This window comes from Protopterus annectens, chromosome 3.part1, assembly GCF_019279795.1.
Source record: "Protopterus annectens isolate FY-2018-M chromosome 3.part1, PAN1.0, whole genome shotgun sequence".
Classification (NCBI taxonomy): Eukaryota; Metazoa; Chordata; order Ceratodontiformes; family Protopteridae; genus Protopterus; species Protopterus annectens.
Window position 1 is genome coordinate 1,638,516,149 of NC_056732.1, and position 24,340 is coordinate 1,638,540,488.

Below are 24,340 nucleotides of genomic sequence, written 5' to 3' on the forward strand. Positions count from 1 at the left end.
CTTCCTTAGCTGTGCTTAGCTAAGGGCAAACATGGGCCACGAGCTCCAGTATGCTGACAGCATGCATGACACTCCACCGTATGAGGTAATCTACCTCTCATACTTATACAATGCTGTTGCTGCACCTATATGGTTGGGTGCAAGCTAACACTGACAGGAAATCTGTGATTCACTATCAGTCCCCTCATTTGCATAAAACAGAATACTAATTCATAGTTACCACACTTACACTGAGCCTTCCCCCTTACCAACCACTATTCCCTGGCATTGTTGTGTTATGCATGCCATTGACTATTATGGCAAAATGCTGATTTTGGTTTAAAAGCTTATTTCCAACTTATTTCTTATTTTTGGGCCGATCCCATTTGCGCACTGCTGCCCTACGCTTAAACGACTGAAATCGACCAAAAAAAAAATAAAAGTTACTTTTTATAATTTTGCAACTATTTCTCATACCAATGGCCATACATTGAATACATGCTTTCTTTGGAGCTGTCATGTCTCCATTTTGTAATTTGCAGAAATGTATTCGGTTAGTAACTGCTAGCATTGTGCTTGATTTAGCCGTAGTATCTTGAATGTAACATAACAAGTATCTAACTGAAAGTAACCAAGGCCATGTTGTTTTCCTCAGGAAGTTTCACATAAAAATTGTTTAAATCAGCAGAAATTCATGGGAAAGATGGTCAGCAGATGATGATGAAAAGGTGGTAATTTGTTACGTCAGCATGGTAGGGCAGGATTAATTTGATAACCTATAAAAATGAATGCATTTCCTGTTTCTGGTTAGACAAACTCTGTATTAGCACGTTTTTGTCTCCTTGCTGCAAGATTAAAGTGCCTTAACCTGAACCTACCGTGTTTTGATCATTTTTAAAGTATATTTTTCCTTTAACAGATTGGTCCTTCGGACCGGAATACGTATCTCTCGCTCTGGACCTAGGTCAGAATTGGTCCCGGTGGCATGCATCCGTACGGAGAAGAGGCCAAATTGGCTCTTCTGTTTTGAAAGACCTCCGACTGAATTGTCGTTCAAAGGAGGCCAGCCACTGTTTCTGATCTGGGATTGGAGGATGAGTCAACGATCTGGTGGATCAGCTCACGGAGGGTCAGGTAAGGAAAAATTACCTTATTTCTGTTTTAAGATCAGGGACTAGGTACAGAACTGTTTTTTGTCAGGTAAATGTGCGTATGCAGATTAGAGACAGAAAAAGGGGTTACTGTTCTTTGTCATAGATCAGGGAAACAGAATAGGTCGACAGTTATTCTAGATAAACCGTGAAAAGGTGTAGACTTGTGGTACCATGTGATAGAAAGGGTTACGTAACAATTTACAGCTTAGCTAAGACACCAATGGGAAATCAGTGCACAAAAAGTTCCCAGGACACGCCCCTAACTGAAGACGCGAAGTATATGCAATTACAGTGTGCCGATAATGTTAAATATTACACCAAATGGGTCGATAAGTATAAATTCGAGGGAAATTTAGATAAACTTGCACTTATGAAACTTGTAAAACAGTTAAAAATAGACGCGAAAGGTCAATTAAAAAAGCAGAGACAATTAGGAGTTCCTCAGGCGCATAGGTGGCTTGAGGAAGCAAATCGTAGGGAGCAAAGAATTAAAAATTCAAAGACAATGTTCTTAGACAAAGAAGACAATAACTCAGTAATAGCAATGGCCCCTCTTTCACCCCCTCCACTTCCATTACCAGAATATGAAGCAAGTGGACGAGCCGATCCACCTCCGCTATACCCAGCAGTCCCTGCAAAAGCACAACCGTTTGTCAGGGATCCTATCGAGACCAGGTCTCGAACACGCGACTTGAGGAGGGAAATTGAATTAAATGAATTAAATAGAGCATCACAAGCTATGAGTGAAGAAGAGATATGTCCGCTCATAGAAGTACCGAACCCTCAGGCAGGACAGGCAGGACAAGATCCGACACTTTTAGTTTATAGACCGTGGACACTGGAAGATATCCAGAAAGCCACGGAAGGTATTCCCCACCCAAAAGTAAACTTTAGAAAATTTTTAGAAGACTTACAGGGCATGAGATTAAGTTACCATTTAAATGGAGAGGAAGTAGAAAAAGTAGTTAGACAAATTGTGGGTCCAGATTGGCACATGATCAGTGGCGACTGGAATCCTCGTGACGCATAACTTAGACCACTCCCACATACTAATGCAGAACTGGATGGCAGAGTGAAAGGTCTGACAGACCGAATCTCTGAAAAGTGGAAGCCTAGGGCTGATTGGACTTTCATTAATCAATGCATTCAACAGGAAGGTGAAACAGTTGATAGATATTATGCTAGACTGTTAGAGTGTTTTAATAATCACTGCGAAATGCAGATACCAGAAAACCAGACACATGATTCCTCATATGAACAACAGTTAAAGAACGCATTCTTGAAGGGTAGTATAACTCCCATTAGTAGCTTTATTACGAAGCATATGTAGATCATCGAACAAGTAGATTACAGCCATTACTTGAATATGCTAAACATGCAGAAAGACATTTTAATAGTAAAAAGAAAAAGAAAACTCAAGTATTTTCAGCAGAAGATGGGTCAGAAGTATTTGTAGTACAAACTGGGAAAAAGGGTAAGAAAAATACCCAGGAAACAAACAATCTGACAAACTATCAGAAGATTTTGAGGAAAGAAAGAAAAAAGGTGAGTGTTTTAAGTGCGGGAAAAAAGGACATTTAGCGAGGGATTGCAGGCTAAACAAGAAGGCGAGTACAGAAAATAAGGAGGATAAGGAATGACTATATGATAGTCAGGAATCATTAGAAGAGAGTGAGCAGGGAAAGGTAAGTGTAAATGTGATAGCAGGAGAAGAGGATGTGACACAAGGGGTAGAGGATGTATATGAATACGCAGACATAGAAGAAAATGAAATTTTAGACCTAGCTCTTTTGAGCTTAGAGCTTTACTTAGCAGACACGAAACTGGAAGTGACGCTTCTGGTAGAGGGGAGGGAAGTTAAATTTTTGTGTGACTCAGGGGCTTCACGAACCCTGATACACCCTTCCAAACTACCGGAAGATACAGAATCACCAGATTATATACTAGTGAAAGCAGCTAATGGACAGCTGTATCGGGAGCCACTCTCCCGTGACATAACAATAATAGACCCCGTTTCAGGGATGACTCAGAAAAGTAAAATTGTAGTTTCTGCAAAATACCCAGTGAATTGTTTGGGTAGAGATTTGATGCAGATATTTGGCATAGCCGTAGTTCCAACCATGCAGGGTATGGAAGCACAGCAACAAATGGACACTTTTGTAGTGCGACCGGAGGGTGAAATGTATTATTGGTACAGCCAGGACTTGGTTACAACTGGTCCGGGGGCAGTAACTGAAGAACTGATGAACGTAGCCATCAGCAAGTTCCCCTCCCTCGACATTGACAAACAGCATTTGTTGCATTGTACTCTATATTACTGTAATAGACCAGGACCTGATAAAGATTATGAACAAGAATTGTTTCAGAACCATGCAAACAGGCTAGTATTGCGAAACATGTACTGGGATACAGAAGGGAACAGTGAAGCAAGCTGTTCATTGCCCCAGGAATTTTTAGCACTTTACAAATCTAATTGACTGCCACATGTTAGTTTGACTAAGAACAAAACTTTAAAATGGGCAGACTTAGGTGAAAAAGTCACAAGGTGGGAAAAGCAGACAGAATTAGAGCTCTCTGAACAGGGAGTACAGAAACAAAAATTGAATTGGATTACACAGACTCACCCAGCTGTACACTCACAGGCTAGTGAGAATAGTTGAGTATTACTCTTATTGGAAGAAGAGGAAAAAGCCTTGCGAAGCATACCAGACATTCTATGGTCAGCAGAGAAATCAGATGTAGGACTAATACGAACAGTAGGACCAGTTACCATAACGCCAAAGTCAGCTTTTAGGCCCCAGAAAAGACAGTATCCCTTGAGAAAGGATGCAGAGGTAGGAATCAAACCTATCATAGCAGCCTTACTTAAGGAAGGAGTCTTAATAGAATCTCCTGATTCACCATGTAATATGCCTTTATTTCCTGTAAAGAAAGCAAACAGGGAATGGCGTATGGTCCAAGACTTACAAGCTGTAAATAATGCAATTATACCCAGGGCACCAACGGTGCCAGATCCGCACACCTTACTGAATGATTTAAAGGCAGAATAGAAATATTTTTCAGTGGTAGACATTAGTAATGCATTTTTCTCGATACCGATACACCCTGACAGCCAATATTGGTTTGCATTTACATTTCAGAGAAAGCGGTACACATATACCAGATTACCACAGGGATATTGTGAAAGTCCAACAATATTTGCACAAGAAATGGCAAGCAACCTGGCGGGATTTATCCCACCGAAAGGTAGTCAGATTCTACTTTATGTAGACGACATTCTGCTGGCAGCCCCCACCCAGCAAGAATGCAAAGAAGACACGATAGCTTTATTACAATTTTTAGCTACTCAAGGTCACAAAGTAAACAAAGACAAGTTACAGCTTTGGAGAAAACAAGTTAAATACTTGGGATATGTAATATCCAAAGAAGGTAGAATATTAGATGAAGACAGAAAAACAGTGATTTTACAAGCACCTAGACCAACTACCAAGAAGGAAATGATGTCCTTCCTGGGAACTACTAATTTTTGTCGGAGTTGGATACCGAACTATGCTTTGGAATCTGTTCCACTGGCCAACTTAATATTTAAAAAGCCGATGGCAGCACAAGATTTATTACAATGGACACCCGAAGCAGAAGCAGCTTTCTGTAAGCTGAAACAATTGATAGCATCATCCTTAGTTTTAGGATTACCGAACTATAACAAACAGTTTATTCAAACTGTAGATTGTAAGCAAGGTTATATGACATCAGTATTGACACAGCAACATGGGGACAAACAACGCCCTATAGCTTACTATTCATCACAGTTAGACCCAGTGGCACGATCCCTGCCCCACTGTGTACAAGCAGTAGTTGCAGCTGCAATGGCAGTGCCAGGCTTCAGCCTCAGTAGTGTTATTCCACCCTCTCACATTGAGAGTGCCTCATGCAGTCGTAATTATTTTACTGCAAGAAAAAGTAGCATATCTTTCTCCAGCTAGGCATCTTTTCTGTATGACCATACTGTTGAGCCAGCCTCATATGACAATTGAAAGATGTACAACTTTGAATCCGTCAACTTTGCTTCCAACCCCTGCAGATGGCAAACCACACTGCTGCCTGCAGGAAATTGAACAAAAGACTTTACCAAGACAAGACCTTACGGATGTTCCCTTGGATGATGCCAAGGTGACATGCTATGTGGACGGCTCGTGCAGGAGGAGTCCTACAGGACAGAACCTAGTGGGGTATGCAGTCGTTTCTGATACTGAAACTTTAGAAGCAAAATCTTTACCACACAACTTATCTGCACAAGCATCAGAATTGATTGCCTTAACAAGGGCATGTACCTTAGCAAAAGGTAAGAAAGTGAACATTTATACTGACAGTCAGTATGCTTTTTCTACTGTACATGTTTTTGCGCAACAGTGGAAAAATAGAGGAATGATAACATCTACTGGTAAACCGATTAATCATGTGCAACTTATTTTAGACTTGTTAGATTCAATTCAGTTACCTAAGAAAGTAGCTATTTGCAAATGCGTAGCTCATACGAAACAACAGGATAGAATTTCAAAAGGTAATGCATGGGCTGATACAGCTGCAAAGCAGGCAGCCTCAGCCACAGAAACTTTTCTTTTGAGCGAGAAATTACAACCTTCAGAGATTTTAGATTTAGAAATGTTAAAAACAATGCAGACACTTACTACAAATATTGAGAAACAAAAGTGGATAAAACGAGGAGCAATCCTCGAAAAGGGACTGTACATCTCCAAGGAAAAGAAACCGATTTTGCCATCTAATTTGTTTAGATAGGTTGGGAGGGTGGCCTAATGGTTAAGGTGTTTGCCTTACAAACACAAGGTGCAGGGTTTGAGTCTCACAAGGGATAATTGGCTAGGCTTAAAATGGCTCGCAAGGGCAGTTAGCTTAGTACTAACCTATGTACTATGTACTATGCAGCGTTGTTGAGCCATGGGCAGAGCCATGTCTCAACAGGGGGGATGGTACAGTTAGTGAATCGAGTGTTTACAACCTATGGGTTTACAAACTATACAAAAAATTTTTGTGCAGCATGCCATGTTTGTAACAAGCATCATGCACAAGGGGCATTGAAGCCTAAGCGAGGGGAATTTTCCTACACCACCATATCCATTCCATACTATCTGTATGGATTTCATAGAATTGAATAAATGTGAGAATAAGAAATATTGCCTTGTTATTATAGACATGTTTTCCAAATGGGTAGAAGTGTTTCCAACCAAAAATCCAGATGCAGCTACTGTTGCAAAGGTCCTCATTAAAGAAATTATACCTAGATTTGGTATACCTTAAAAGATTGATAGTGATAACGGGACACATTTCGTGAACCAAACAATCCAACAACTCAGTCGTTATTTTGAGATATCATTAAAGAACCACTGTGCATACCACCCTCAATCTGCAGGGCTAGTAGAGAGGCACAATTGGGTATTGAAGAATAAGCTTAGGAAGTTGATAGAAGAGACATAGAAAAATTGGATGCACTGTTTGCCTTTAGCACTGTTGAGTATGAGAACTGTTCCAAATGTAAAGGGATTAACTCCTTTTGAAACTTTGTTTGGGAGGGCATATTATACACCTCAGTGGAAACCTCTCATGTCTACAGAGCAGGAGGCTGACAGTTCACTTGCAGGATATATGAGGCGATTTTTGAATAACAAACTTTTGCAGTTAAATTCTGTTTCAGATAAAGAGCAATCGAAATTGGAAGTACCAGTAGCCCCAGGCACCTGGGTCTGGGTGAAGATTGTGAAACGGAAGAATTGGAGCTCTCCGAAGTGGGAAGGTCCGTACCAGGTATTACTGTCGACACCCACTGCAGTCAAGATTGCAGAACGTGCTTCCTGGATCCATTTGATGCACTGTAAACTGGTTAAAAACTTTGAACTGGGCAAAAACGTTGCTACTGTTGCACAACAAGAACAAAATGGCCAGATACAGAGTGAGTAGAGACACTGAACAACTTCAGAAAACTTGTATGGTTGTTTTTATTGCAATATTGATCACACTGTTCTTTTTGCTGTGGCCGTTCTTTTCCCTGCCACAAAGGTTGAACTGATTAGACGTAATGAACCAAACATAGACTGGCATCCAAACTTTAACACTTATCAGGCAATTACACGTGTGTACGCAGAGACTTTTAATGTTTCGAACTGCTGGGTCTGTACGGCCATACCAACAGCATACGGGGGTTTATTAATGACTGCTATCCCCCTAGGGTTCAATGAGACCTGGGAAAATCTGGTTTTTGACACAGTCGCTATTAAAGCACAAGATAAGGTGGCACTGTATTTGCCTGTGACACAAAAAGGAATTGTATGTTTTTATAAAAATGACTCCATCCAAGTTGGATGGAGTAAATGCAATGTTACAGTACAGTATAAGTGTTATAGAAAACCAAATGATTTGAGTGGATCTTGTAGTACAGTTTATGACTCATTTTTAAAATCTATGCATAAAACTCTTGATCAGGTACAGCACAATCCTGTACGTTTCAAACAGTTATCAGTGATAGATAGGAAAATGTTTCATGCAGGGCAGTCATTTCATAACAAAGTAATGACTAAGGTAGAGGATTGTTATTTTGTATGTGGCAAAAAGGCATATAAATGGTTACCTGAGAATTGGTCTGGCAGTTGTTTTTTGGGATACCTGGTTCCGGCCATCCGACACACTGCAGTTTTGCCTCAGGGGAGTATTCGAAATACTTGAGACGTAACCAAAAAGACTGTTAAGAAACCTGAGAATCCAGTGGGATGAATCGAAGCAGGGTGGAAAGACCATCGTAATGTGGGAACCAAACTTGTGCACATGGACTTGAGCGATGCTGTTATATCCTGGGCAGGTATATCACCCATTTATGGCAGAGTCAAATCAATATGGGAGCTGCGAAAACTGTCCAAACTTCTCAAAATAATGAGTAATGCAACTTTTTCTGCCCTTGAACTGATAACTGATGAACTGAATGCCATGAGAACTGTAGTGCTTCAAAACCGAATGGCTCTTGACTTCACCCTAACGGTGAGAGGCGGAACTTGTGCTTTAATCAAAGAAGTGTGCTGTGCGTTCATTCCTGACCATCAGCATGAGATCAACGACCATCTCGAGGTGATTCAGCAAGTGTCGGCCATGACCAAACCAGGCCCAAACCCTCTGACAGAGTTTTTTCAGAATGCCTTCGGGGGGTGGGGCTCCATCTTTATGAACATATTGATTGCTATTGGGGTAGGATTACTCCTGATAGGAGTTTGTATTTGTTGCGGAATCCCTTGCATGAAGAAATTAATTAAAGAATTCATAGATATATCTGTATCTGAGACTATGTATCAAAGTACTGAATTTGAAGAGCTGCTAGAATGCGAGACACTTTCATAAAAGTTTAAACTGAATGACTTTCTTAACTGCAAATCCTGAATGGAAGAGGTTAGGAAAAGAAGCAAGCTGTTTATCCTTTTTTGAAAATAGAATAAAAAGTATTAACAGGAGGGAGATGTTAGAAAAATATGTATTAATATGTGTATGCTTAATGCCAAATTAATAATCAAGTGTTTTTAATATGCTTTTCATTCTATTTTTCATGCACTGTGATTTATACAAATTGAGTTTCATATGAGACTGAAAATATGCTTTTCTAAAACTGCAGCATGCTTACTGAAACTTGCAAGTTGCCCTCTGACCTAGTAACTGCAAGCACAGCAATATTCTTGTTTATGCCTTGTGGAAATGTACTTGAGAAGCAGGTGTTTATCTGCTAGGTCAGAAGCATATGAATGAACAATACTCCATATTATAAATGTAATGATTCTAGACAAACAGCCTTGTTCAGAGGATGGGAACCTCTGCAGCTGCAGTAGTTTAGAGATAAGGTAGACAAAGGATTATTAGAGAAATGAACTGCTAGCATTGTGCTTGATTTAGCCGTAGTATCTTGAATGTAACATAACAAGTATCTAACTGAAAGTAACCAAGGCCATGTTGTTTTCCTCAGGAAGTTTCACATAAAAATTGTTTAAATCAGCAGAAATTCATGGGAAAGATGGTCAGCAGATAATGATGAAAAGGTGGTAATCTGTTACGTCAGCATGGTAGGACAGGATTAATTTGATAACCTATAAAAATGAATGCATTTCCTGTTTCTGGTTAGACAAATTCTGTATTAGCACGTTTTTGTCTCCTTGCTGCAAGATTAAAGTGCCTTAACCTGAACCTACCGTGTTTTGATCATTTTTAAAGTATATTTTTCCTTTAACACTACTCCATTCATCAATTGATAGGAAGAGTGACTTACCTTGGGGCTATGCCAGTACTGATGATGGTGCTGGAGGGCTGACTATGTCGGATGCACATAGTACACTCCCTATACATGGTAAAGCAGAGGTAGTGTCATGTTCAGCATCCCTTTTACTGTATGTGTGAGTCAGAGAAAGGTGTCATTCCTTGGGTTCCTACCCTGTCAGTGTATATGCTATGCGTTGCATCTTTGGCAAAGCCTGGGCATACTGGTTATGCCTTCTTCAGCTTACATGGGCAGGCTCAGGTTGTTCCTCCTCTGAGTCCCTCTGTGCCTATGATGGCCTTGGCAATGGTGGAGGGCTATGTGGCCTTGCCCTGTGCTGTTCCTGCTGCAGCTGTTTCCGCAGGATCATATTGTATAGCATGGTACATACTATGAACATTTGTGTACATGTAGCTGGAGAATACTGCAAGGCTCCACTGGATATGTCCAAACAGTGGAACCATGACTTGAGCATCCCAAACACATGCTCTATTATGATTCTGGTTTGTGAGTGTGCCTCATTATGGAGTTCTTGTTCAGGTGTGTGTGCATATCTGATGGGTGTCATCAGCCAGAGCTCCAGTGCATAACCAACATCCCCCACTAGATGGCCATATGGGATGTCCCCAGTGGCAAATAACTGGTACAGCTGTGTCATATGCCAGATGTGGGAGTCGTGATAGCTTCCAGGGCTGCCAGCACACACATTCAAGATAATACCATGGGCATCTCACATGAACTGGCAGTTGATGAAGGGGAAGCCCTTGCAGTTTATGTAGACCCTATCCTGCTCACCTGGTGGTGCTTTGATGTGTATGTGCATGCAGTCTATAGCACCCACTACCTCAGGGTATTCTGCTATTTAGTGGAAGAGATGCATATTGATGGTCAACACCTCATGGGTGTTGAGGAAATATATGTGCTCACCAGCATGTGGTGACATGGCATCCAGGAATTGATGGAGTACCCTGGATGCTGATATCTGTGAGATCCCCATGATATCCCCAGTTGCCCTTTGGAAGGTACCTGTGGCTAGTACTCTTACGCCTACACATACCTTGGTGTCCACTGGGATGGGTTCCCCTCTGTTGGTTCTGTGTGTGAGGCATGGCCGGCACAGCTCAACAATTTGCTGTAGAATGTCCCTGTCCACCCTATAGCGCTCCACTATCTCCAGCTTATGTAGCCCCTGGTAGGTTACCCTGGATCTGTAAACGCTTCGCCTACTCCTCACTGTGGCTTGGTTGTCAGCATTCACATCCTCACCACCCTCAGCCTATTGCATATATTGCTGTATGAGAGCAACAGCAGCCCCTAACATTTGTGAGCTTTGTCAGGTAAAACGTCCCCGTATATGTACACCAGTGGTGTAGTATTTGTGGGAAAAACCAGACTGGAAGGTGTTTGCATAGTTTGTAGTAGTGTGCTAGGCTGTTCCATGTGTAATTGGCTGATTCTGATACATTTCACCTGCCAGCTATGCTAGTTCTCCTTGATTGCCTTTCTACTGCTGTTTTCTTTTCCCATTGCCTTCCCGTTTAAGCCCTGAGGTGCGGCGTGCATACTCAGTACTCAGATGTGAACAGAGCTGCTATTTCCTGTTTTTCTTTTAGTTTAAAACCCGGTGCGTGGTGTGCACACCTGTTTAGTCAATGTAAACACTGCTAGGCAGTCTCAGACATACCCCCTTCCTTAGCTGTGCTTAGCTAAGGGCAAACATGGGCCACGAGCTCCAGTATGCTGACAGCATGCATGACACTCCACCGTATGAGGTAATCTACCTCTCATACTTATACAATGCTGTTGCTGCACCTATATGGTTGGGTGCAAGCTAACACTGACAGGAAATCTGTGATTCACTATCAGTCCCCTCATTTGCATAAAACAGAATACTAATTCATAGTTACCACACTTACACTGAGCCTTCCCCCTTACCAACCACTATTCCCTAGCATTGTTGTGTTATGCATGCCATTGACTATTATGGCAAAATGCTGATTTTGGTTTAAAAGCTTATTTCCAACTTATTTCTTATTTTTGGGCCAATCCCATTTGCGCACCGCTGCCCTACGCTTAAACGACTGAAATCGACCAAAAAAAAAATAAAAGTTACTTTTTATAATTTTGCAACTATTTCTCATACCAATGGCCATACATTGAATACATGCTTTCTTTGGAGCTGTCATGTCTCCATTTTGTAATTTGCAGAAATGTATTCGGTTAGTTACGGAATACATTTCTGTAGGTTACACTATTCCTGCACAGATGCCTGCCTGCTTCCTGGATCGCTAATTCACCTCATTTGCATGGTTTTCAACAGCAAATTGGGTAATTAGCATATAGCAGTGATGTCCATGCATGAATAGTGTAGGAGCGCTCATGCATGTCCTGAGAGCTTGTTCCTGGATCGCTCGTTGGCCATATTGCGTGCAGCAGCTCTTGCACTATTCCTGCACTCCATGCAGAGCTTTCTGAATCTGGGGGCTTATGAAAAAATACAGTGGAAAATATGTAGACTTTAAGGAACTGTGTTTCAAAATTCTACCAAACAAGGTAATTTATTTTTGTTTCAGGAAAAAGGGAGCTGTAAGACGTGTGTTCTCTTTTTTAAATTACTGTTACCACTAGTATGTTGGCTATGTAGTGCTGCTTTCTGTGGACTAAACAGCTTCAAAAATCATATGTGATGAGGAGGGATCCATAAAATTGCGTGATGTGGTACAAATAAGGGCATACATCCAAAAATATGTACATTATGTGCAGGGGAAAATCAGTGTTGAAAACAGGAGCATTCCTCCAAATTTGGGAGAGCTGAGATGTCTGCCTCACAGCATTGTTATGACTGTTGGCATGCATTTTTTGCACAGAGATACTGGCAATAGCTATCATAACATAATGCTGTTTGCCTCATTAAATAAGTGCCCAGTAATGGTGGTTTTGGTTATCATACAATTAGTGTGATGGCAGATACTGATGCCACCAATCAGGTAAAGGGTATTGTCACTAGACAGGTATAAGTAGCCCTTCCTTGAAAATACTATGAGTTTGTATGTGCATGAAAAACAGTCTGATTAAGTCTCAGTTACATTTGGTAAGGCTGACAATAGAAGGCACTGGACTCACAATAAGGTGGCTAAAATACTGACATTGTATAGCTTATTTGGGTGTGACAGTTGGCAGTGGTAACATAAGGCCATACTGAGCATTTGCTGTAAGTATGCATTCTTTGCACACATGGTAACCTCAGTATGATTTATTAGACCAAAATACATACAAAATCCCTGTTGATACACTGCTCAGAGTGTAACATTTACAACAGGTACTGATATATAGCTAGATTTAACTAGTATTTTACACATTTATCTAACTGCAAATGAATGCCTCTGATGCCAGCAGATGGAGACTTAATTATACATTCTCATAAGAGATGCCAAACGAAGCATGCCGGTTGAGCCCCTAGCAATGAGAAAAGCTGTCATTAAACTATAATTACTCAGGGCATTTACAGGGTATCAAAATTTGATGTAGTGTAGTACAGATGTGGTACTGCAAAATAATTTGACTTACTGAGACATTAGGTCATTGGGAAGCACAGACATAATGAAATGTGCAAATGTTTTAACCTGCTTGTTGAGCTGATGAGATTAATATCAAAATGTACATACTGCTTCTGCTTGTTAGGTAAACATGCACACATGCAAACATATGCACACCCCACACAGGCACATTTGCATGTAATACATACACAAATATCTTTTTATCTATGACTCATGATTATTTATTGAACACTGTCCAATGAGCAAAAAGTAAAAAAGTAACTTAAGGCCACTAAAGTTATATTTTTTTTTTCCAGAGGCCAAGCACCCATGTGCCCCCTCCCCAATGGGGAATGAAGCCATCCCAACTTATATATACAAACTTCACAGTGGAGAAAAGGCAAATTCATTTTCAGTGACAATGCTGTTGCACTGCAGTCAGTCTGACTAACAGGGATCACTGAAAACACCAGTTCCCTAGCCATCTGTCAATATATATATATATATATATATATATATATATATATATATATATTTATAGTGGTACCTTGGTACTCTTCATTAATTCATTCCAGAAGGCACTTTCAGTGGTGAAAATAATCCCTGGGGTTCAGTAAGCTCTTTATGGGATGCAGAAATAGTGCAAGAGCTGCTGCATACAATATGTCCGCCGAGCGATCCAGGATAGAGCTCCCAGCATGAGCATGAGCGCTCCTACGCTATTCCTGCATGGACACAGATCCTGTATGCTAATTTCCCTATTGGCTGGTGAAAACCATGCAAATGAGGTGAATTAGTGATCCAGGAAGTAGGCAGGCATCCTTGCAGGAATAGTGTAGACTGCAGAAATGTATTCAGCTAGTAGCTGAATGCATTTCTGAAAACTACAAAACGGAGGCATGACAGCTCTTACAAAAGCATGTATTATAAGGGTTAGGTATGCTAATGACCAAATATATGGCCATTGGCATGAAAAATAGATTAAATATTATTATAACTTTTATTTTTTTTGACCGATTCCGACCGTGTAAGGGTAGGGCAGTGGCACGCCAATGGGAGGAGGGCTTAATAGTTAAGGTTCTTACCTTACAGGCACACGATGCAGGGTTTGATTCTCACAGGGGGTAATTGGCTAGGCTCAAAATGGCCCACAAGGGCAGTTAGCCTAGTACTAATCTATGAACCTATGAACCTATGAAAAGGTGAGATAAGCCTTTATCACACAATTCATGCCCCAGGATTCAGCAAGCTCTGCACGGTGTGCAGGAATAGTGCAGGAGCTGCTGCACGCAATATGGCTGACGAGCGATCCAGGAATGAGCTCCCAGGATGTGCACGAGCACTCCAACACTATTCTTGCATGGACACAGCTCCTGTATGCTAATTACTCCATTTGCAGGTGAAAAACATGCAAATTAGGTGAATTTGCAATCCAGGAAACATGCAGGCATCTATGCAGGAATAGTGTAACCTGCAGAAATGTATCCGGTTACTAACCAAATACATTTCTGCAAATTACACAACGGAGGCATGACAGCTCCAAAGAAAGCATGTATGCAATGTAGTAGGCATGCCAATGGCTAAATATATGACCATTGGCATGGTAAATAGTTGCAAAATGATAAAAAATAACTTTTATTTTTTTTTGGCCGATTTCGGCCTTTTAAGCATAGGGCAGTGGTGCACAAATGGGATCGGCCCGAAAATAAAAAAAAAAAGCTGGAAATAAGCTTTTAAACCAAAGTCAGAATTCTGCCATAATAGTCAATGGCATGCAGAATACAACAATACCACTGAATAGTGTTTGCTAAGGGGAAAGGTTGTGTCAGTCTTGTAACCATGCAGTAGCAGTCAGTTTTATGCAAATGAGGGGATTGATACTGAATCACAGATTTTCCCTTAGTGTTAGCTAGCACCCAACCATGTACGTTTAGCAACAGCATGGTGCAAACCTAAGAGGTAGCTTACTTCATAAGGGGGAGTATCATGCATGCTGTAAGCTTATTGGAGCTCTGTGGCCCGTGTTTACCCTTAACTAAGCATAACTAAGGAAGGGTGTGTGTCTGAGGCTGCCTAGCAGTGTTTACATTGCCTAAACAGGTGTGTATGCCGCACACCAGGTTTAAAAAAATAAAATAAAAAAACAGGAAATAGCAGCTCCGTTCACATCTGAGCACTGGGTATGTGCAGCGTCCCTCGGCACTTAAACAGGAAGGCAATGGGAAGGGAAAACAGCAGTAGGAAGGCAATCAAGGAGAACAAGCATAGCTGGCAGGTGAAATGTATCAGAATCAGCCAGTTACACAGGCAGCAATCAGACCAGCACACTACTATAAACTATGCAAACACCTTTCACTCTGATTTTTCTCACAAACTCTACACCACTGGTGTACACAGATGAGAACATTTTATCAGACAAAACTAACAAAACTATAGGGGCTGCTGTTGCTCTCATACATCAATATGTGGAAGAGGCTGAGGGTGGGGGAGGATGAGAATGCTGACAACCAACCCTCAGTGAGGAGAAGGAGAAGAGAGTGCAGACCCAGGGTAACCTACCAGGAGCCACATGAGCTGGAGATAATGGAGCACTATAGAGTGGACAGGGGCATCCTACAGCAAATTATTGAGCTGTGCTGTGATGTGTAAAATCTCCTGACTGAGTGTGTGTTATCCAGCAAGTAAAATGACATGGCACCCTGTTCTATCCTTACAATAGGCAAATAAATGCTTACAGTGGTCCTATTGCTAAGTTCCCCACTAGACGCCTGCAACAACTGTAGAGTCTGCAAATGTAACCCACAAATGGAATAACATGCTTTATACACATGCCCTGTATGGACAGACTCCATTAACTCCACTGAATACCTGTATCATGCTGTCAATGTAGGTGCAAGCATGACCTCAGTTCCATAACCAGGTCTCCCTAATGAGGTCAGGAATGCTACATCAGAAGATAACAATCTGTACACAGAATATGCCCCAGAGACCTCAAGTACACTTCTACATGTCAAAGAACATGCGTGTGGGGCATTTGCACAACCCAGACACTGTCCATGTTATGGAATATAGCTCACATACATGGTAAGCAGTGCACATCACTGACCACCCACAATAGTAACCCAGATGAGTGGATGATGAATACAATACCCACCTGTGTGGACCAGTCCAGGGACTACACCCCTGGGACACACTGGAGACCATTGTCATGTGGCCTGATCCCAAGGTATTCCCTTTGCCTAGCCTTGTACAGCTGTCAGGCCAATCCATCTACTACACACCAGCAAAGCAATGAGCCTATGCATCTCAGTACTGGCTAATGTGTATGTGTGTGTGTGTGTGTGTGTGTGTGTGTGTGTGTGTGTGTGTGTGTGTGTGTGTGTGGGTGTGTGTGTGTGCATGTAAGCTATTCACAATCACTACATATCCCACTGGCCTATTTTAGCATGCCTGCTGATGTCATTCACCTTGACATAACCCTTTGGCCATGTATCAGCCATGTAAGCTCTGTGGCACTTGTGATAATTGTTTAATGTTGCAGTATAACAAACTAGTTAGGTAGGGGTTCTAACCTTGATCTTGCCAACTGTGATAATGTGTAGGTTTCCCTGACAGAGTTTGAGTACGTCTCCATTAACACCTGCTTTTGTGGACATTCACATGTACTACACTTCCCTTATCCCTTCTTTAGCACTGTTGCTGATGTCACTCACCTTCAAGGATACCTTTGGACAGCTCTCCAGTACGTAAGTTCCATGGTGTGTACAATAACTGCGTAACACTGTAATAGGAATACATAACCAAGTAGGACTTTGAAACTCAATACTGGTAAGTGTGTGTTGGTGTGGGTGTCATCAGTATCCTGTGTGGGTGGTGGGATGAGTGTGTACTGAGAGGCTCCATTGCAGTGTGGGTTTTACTACATCATTATATTGAGGACCTATATGTCCCAATGTCCACATTACAAGGCCAACAGTTTTCAAACAATGTAGAGGTTGTAGACAATCCTCAGCCATAAATGTGTACAGCCATATGCAATTAGTATGTGACAGTATGGATTAGTAGAGAATATAGGCAACTGTTATAATAACCAGATACCACTCTCCACCCATGGGTCATACACAAACACACTTGGCTCTTGCTCTCTTACACCCTTCCTTTCTTACTTTGACTTTGACTCTCTCTCTCTCTCTCTCTCTCTCTCTCTCCCCCCCTCTCTGGTGGCTGGTGAAAAGTACATCTGTTTTGCATAGGCAGCTGCTTGAGGTTTGTAAGGAATGCTCATGATCAGCTGATGGCTTGTGCACAAATTTCAGTCCACCACTTGCTAATTGCATGTGGAATAGCTGTGGTATCATTCCTATAGCCAGTTGCATGGAAACACACTCCTATAACTAAGCACTTCATGTCGGTGTTGGCCCTTTTCCATTATTGCGAGCAGGACTTCATGTAAGTGTTTGACAAACAGCATCATAGAGGGTAGTTGGAAATACCTCTTACAGCATACACTGTGGAGAGAAGTCAACTAAAAGGAGGGGGATATTCCAGACATGGGGACTGAATGTAAGTATTGCTGTTCTACATTTGAAGTAATGTTGGTTTAATAGGGTTTGTGCGAATATGGCTGTTCTACACAATTTAAAGTCTGGCATGACAGTGCTATGTGGTTGAGGAAACTCTCACCTGTAGGGCTATCTGCAGACTGTCGAGAGTTTGGAGTCTTACATGTGTTGTGTTACTCACACATTTCCTATCTTTAGATATGCAGTCAGTACATGGTGATATCTATGTGAGTTACTGACTTCATATCCCTCAGAAGAGATATGTCACAACGAACCCTGTTACACCAAAAAAATGTTCAGATTATCACAGCAATATGTCAATACTGGTGCTGTGTTTGTGCCTCTGTCCCTCATGTCTTTCACCCTTTGTCCATATGTCATGCAGTAAGAGGTGCATATGTACAGTACATCATTTACTGTCATCATACCTGGTAACAAGCCAGGGAGATAGAGTGCTAGACATGTTATGTATAGTAGGTCTCATATCTGAGGACAAAACCTGGACATTCTGTTGTAGTGTGTACAGTAGTAAGGTCTGTGTACGTATGGTGATTGTTGACAGAGTGTGTGTTGTGAATATGTTAATTGGCCTGTGTACAGACTGTGGTATTTGTCATTGTTCTTGGTCCTGTTCTATCTGATGTTGCATGCTGCTCCAGTTTATGGTACTCTATCAGTGTACATGTTTGTAGGGCCACACTGACACATGTCCCATACCACAGTCAGGCATCAGACTACACTGTGTATTGGCCCAGTATATGTAGGGTTACTGTGTGAGTGGCTCATATGATGGTGGTTTTGTTCACACAGTACATATACTGTAATGTTACTTAGGCTTACCATAATGTGACTGTGTTCAGATTGGTTGTGGGTATGCACTTTCACACTAGTGTCTGTTAGTCCATGCTGTTACATGCCTTTAGTGCCTGCTATATTTGCAAGTACATGTATATTCCCCCATGGGAAACTTGGGTCAGTGCTGTGGCAGTCTGCCTGTAGTTTGCGCAGTGCTTTGTGACATGCCTAGCATCTTAGTGTATTTACCTAGTGTGATGATATGTCCAGATATTTGTCAGATGAACTGTTGTCTGGCCACCATAACTATTGTGTATGTCTGAAAAAGCAGTGGGAAGGTGTAAAGATGTATGTCACTAAGTAGTGGGAAGTATGTGGGCTTGGGACTTCTGCTTCTCCAGTTAATATGTGTTAGGACAGACAGGAGTGTGTGAATGTATCAACTGTGTGAGCTTATCTTAGGGTTGCCACCTTTTAACAAGGGCAAAGTGGGACATGGGGGTGTGGTCAACAGGGTAGAGGTGTGGCCAACATGACTCTGGCCACACCCCCACCACGATATTACCAGAGTTGTTAAAGGAGATGCAGTATTAGCTATGGATGCAACATTATGACATTACAGCATACTGAAAACTCAAACCATTTAAATGAAGTGAACTATTACTGCAAACACACACTAATCAGTTGTAACAATAAATAAACTTTAAAGGAATAAAAAACACACTAATCATTAAACAGACACTTTATTTAAAAAGTAAAATTCATAAACCAACCATTGCTATTCAGAAAGAAAACTTAAAAAATCTACATACCACATACAAGCCAAGTATAAAATTAAGATGTTTTGTCAATTAAAGGTAAAGCAAAGAAAAAACACACATACCCTAGTACTACATATGCACCCTAGCAAATTAATGCTAAACAAAGAAAAACACAAAATTACGAACTGCACCCTAGTACTTTATACTGCACACTAGTACAATAAATCACTTTTTTTTAAAAGTGTATTTTGAATTTGATTTTATGGCTTGAAGAAGGGCCCGATTTGAAACAATATTTGAGTAAAAGTCACAACATTTCATCCGGTAATTTACACTCATCATTAGTTCAGCTTTTAACAAGTCCACACTACATCAGTTTCGCACATCTGTCCATTTACATTTCACCAATGAAAAAACACTTTCTGCAAATGCGTTTGAGGGCGGTATAGATAAAACCCTAGCAATTACCGGATAGAGTGTAGTCAGTTCAGGCCCTTCTTTGAAAAGCTTCAGCCACTTCTCTCCTGGGGTCACGCTTGTGTTACATAACTGTTCGAGAGAGGGCCTAATTGCCAAGTAGTCCCTAAAAAGATAATCTTCATCTACATCCTGCAGACTCAGGGCAGTGGTCACATTAAGCAAGTCACTGAAGGCAAAGGGCTCATTTAGAGATAATTTAGATAGTGTAAACAAGTAGTTGCTTTTAGTATAATCAAACCACTGCTCCAGGTATTTCACTGCTGTCTCCAAGAACACAATGAAGTCTCTTTTCAGTTTGTTAGCAGAAGTGCTGTCTAATGTGCTCATAAGTGCCCTAAGTTTCCCTCCAAAGAAAGCACCTTCAGCTCTTGCCTGCAGTTTTTGCTTCAGAGAGACCATTACACAAAATTTTCAATGGCAGTAAGTGCTGATTTTTCTAATGTACTTATATGTTCATTAAAATCAACAAGAACAGCACAGAGAAAGTGTAAATAGTACTGGTGCAGCGTAGGCAATTCATTCTCACCATGCTCATTAGCTGAAAAGTACTGCCATATCTGCCAGGGGGTCTCCTCTTCTCCCTGAGAGAGGAAATAGGACTGGAGCACTGGGAGATTTTTCACTACTCTTTCAATGGCTGGGAGTAGTGACAGCCACCTTGTTGGCACATGTCTTAACAGGCACTCAAATTCCATGCCAGAAAACTCAAAGAAGTCTTTCAATTCTCTGGTCCTTGTGGCTGAACCTGAGAAGTGGCTGAAAAGTCTCATTACAAATGCTTCCACATCGTATGGTAGTTGTGCTGCAGCTTTTTTGGCTGCATTGTGAATGATATGGGCAACTCAGTTAGCTTTCTGGAGTGATGGGCACTTTTCTTTTAATCTGGTATACACACCAGATTTCTTCCCATAGTTCACATTGGCATTATCAGCCCCATAAGCTGAAATATGGTTCCAGGGCAAGGAGTGCCTTTCCATAATGTTGGAAATTTGCTGTGAAATAGCCTGTGCCGATTCATCAGGGTCTTCATAGACGTCCAAAAGGCCATTCACCACCCCTTCTTCTTTAGAAAAATACCTCACAACAAGGGGAAATAATTTTATGTTCCCCTTGTTGGAAGCATCTGATGAAATTGCAAATGAAGTACCTGGTTTTTGAAGGTCATGCAGGAGGCATTCCAATGAGTGTGGTCCGAAAACATTTTCGACTATGGCTTCAGCCTTGGTTCTGCCACAAGATAGTTTCTTTGCAGTGTCTGAGTCACTGTACAACTGGCTGGCCAACTTTACTGCACAGTCCAAGCTGTTATACGAAATATTGTGCTTAACAGCATGGAAAACCTCAGAGGCTTCTGCTGCAATGATCCTAAGTTCTGGTCCCTCAAGGTTTGCATTCCTTGCCCACTTTGTCATCAGGTGAGTGGATTTAGCTTGAAGAACGTCAGTCTTAAGTTGTTCAGTTGCCTCATGTCGTGCGACATCATTTCTTCCACCGTGGGTCACTAGAAATTCTCTCTTGCAGTACCTGCAGAATGCTTTGACATCAGTGCATCTCTCGATCCAGTCAAATTCTGTTTTCCAAATGTCCTGCCACTTGCACATTCTCTTGCTGCTGGTTGACTGTGATGAAACTGCTGCTCTCTTCATGCTTGAATCTGCACTTACCTGATATGCAACATATTTACCAACAATGTGTTAGTAGGGTTCAGTAACATACTGCTGCACAGCACAAATGAACTGGCTTAATTGGCACACAAAAAACTGGCTCAAAAACATTGGCACACGAAAGAACTGGCTTGAAAAATATTGGCACATGAAAGAACTGGCTTGAAAAACATTGGTATGCGAAAGATCTGGCTCAAAAAACATTGGCATGCGAAAGAACTGGTTTGAAAATCATTGGCACATGAAAGAACTGGCTTGAAAAACATTGGCAAATGAAAGAACTGGCTTGAAAAACATTGTCAAACAAAAGAACTGGCTTGAAAAACATTGGCACATGAAAGAACTGGCTCAAAAAACATTGGCATGCGAAAAAACTGGCTTGAAAAACATTGGCATGTGAAAAAACTGGCTTGAAAAACATTGGCATGCTTAAGAACTGGCTTGAAAAACAATGGCACATGAAAGAGCTGGCTCGAAAAACATTGGCATGTGAAAGAAATGGCTTGAAAAAACATTGGCACACAAAAGAACTGGCTTGAAAAACATTGGCATGTGAAAGAACTGGCTTGAAAAAATTGGCACACAAAAGAACTGACTTGAAAAACATTGGCATGCAAAATAACCGAGGAATGGAGCAAAAAAGAGTTTACAAACAGTTTGAAAAAGGTCAAATAGTAAATGAGGTAATGTAGGGAGCATTTTGGCCATTGAAAACTAACATTAATACAGCTTGTAGAAAATTAAATGCATTATTTTTACCACTGAACATGCCCACCTCACCCCACCCCTCAAGACAAAAAAAGTTAACCACATTCACTGAACCAAAAAACACTAAAATGAATGAGAATGCACAGTGGATACCATAGACCTGCTTTAGCTTTTGACCACAGCAGTTAAAAGAAATGTACGGCATTAATTTACACAGCGCAATGATCTATTAATGAACATGCGCAACAGCAGCAGTGGTCGTAATCGGACTATAACGAAAACAGTACACAAGTATGTTGAAGACATCACTAAAACACAAAATACAAACTTTGCTACTTATAAACGCAAACTACCCTGTAACAACGACATGGTTTAGTACAATCTCAAATACATTGCATTAACTTCTGAGCATCCATCCACAAAAAAAAAAAATAAACGGGAAAAAAGTCCATAAACATTTTAACTTTTAAAAATACTTCTTGCAAGAGAAGTAACAAACTACAATGTACAGCAGACTCCATGGGCTCCTTTTACCTCAAAACAGCAATTAATCCAGCACAGCAATGCAATAAACATGCCCAAGTAAAAGCAACACACCCATATTCACATTACAAGCAAAGCAGTACATTTTAACCTTATTAAAAATGTATAATAAATTAAATGCACACATTTACAAGTATAAATGAAAACAATCTTGAAACAGCTTTGGAAAATTGGCAACATGTACCTACTAGAATAATAAATGAATTACATTAACTGTTAACATTCCCCCTCAAAAGGTAGACTTGTACCACATACACATGGACTTGCAGGAACTAACAGGAAAAATTACCTAAACAGTATATTGTAACTTCCTGAAAACAGCATTAAATTGCACACATTTCCATACAAAAAAGTGCAAACTATGCTTGAACATTTCCTATCTGCAAACAGACAATACCCAGAAAAAGCTATGACAATAGAAATGAGTCACACTAAATTTATATTTCACTGGCCCCCAACAGAAACAACTTCTATACATAGTTCAGCCTTTTAAATGTAATGCTTCCAAATCATACCCCGAAGAACAATAACAATTACATATACATTCAGGTTTTATATCTTTAAAAACTACTACTCAAAAATATCAAAATAACCACTGCACAGATTTAAATACTGCGTACTGCACCCACCATCTACCTCTAAACATTAAAAAAATTAAACCACAATATATTCCCATTTTAAACTAGTACTCAAAAGTCTCAAAATAACCACTAAACATATTTAAATACTGCATACTACATCCCCATCTACCTCTAAACATTAAAAACTTAAATAAAGCACACTATTCCCATTTTAAATAACTAAAGCCACAAAATGCAATTTACTTACCACTATCACAGTTATTGCTGGGCTAACTTGCTTCCTTCCTGATAGAATGGCTAGTTGGTTGTTCAAGCAGTGGCTGGGCTGGCTGGCTCCCTTGCTGGCTTCTTTCCTGGCTGGCTGGGCTGGCTGGCAGGTAGGCTCCCTTGTTGGCTTCTTTCCTGGCTGGCACACAGGCTCCCTTGCTGGCTTCTTTCCTGGCTGGGCTGGCTGGCAGGCAGGCTCCCTTGCTGGCTTCTTTCCTGGCTGGCAGGCAGGCTCCCTTGCTGGCTTCTTTCCAGGCTGGCTGGGCTGGTTGGCAGGCAGACTCCCTTGCTGGCTTCTTTCCTGGCTGGCTTCAATCCTGGCTGGCTGGGCTGGCTGGAGATAGAATCAGATCTCAATCGCAGCTGCTATAGAGCTTAGTGCTCTACAGCTGCGACCTTTATGGGGCTCTTCTGAGCAAGTTCCTGCCCCCTCCAACCCCTGCAGCCAATTACTGTGCTGCATTACCACCCAGACCTAGCAGGGAATCCCTCTAACTGCAGGTCCGGGTGGTGACGTAGCCACATTGCTGTGGAAAAACCAGAAGTATTTTCGGCTTTTCCATGGCAATTAAATTATTCGCGTTTCGCGATCGCAAAAGGGGGAAAACCGGGACTTTTAAGGTCCCACGCTTGGTGACTGTGGGAAGCGGGATGAGAGGCCTCAACCCGTGAGTGTCCCGCTGACAACGGGATGGGTGGCAACCGCAGCTTATCTATTCCGGTATTTTTGTGATATCAACACACAAGGCCTGTGGTAATCTCCAAAAAGTTTATGTAAGCGCTTTCCTTGAACAAGTAATCCATGTTCTTTAGACATAGGACAACAGTTAAACATCCATTTTAAAATATTCCAAAGGGAAATGACAGCAATAATGTCAGCAGAAAATGACATCAGCAATAATAACATCATAAACAATCCCATACTTATAAAAAAATAAATATAAACAAAAATATGTTATTTATAGATATATATATATATATATATATATATATATATATATATATATATAT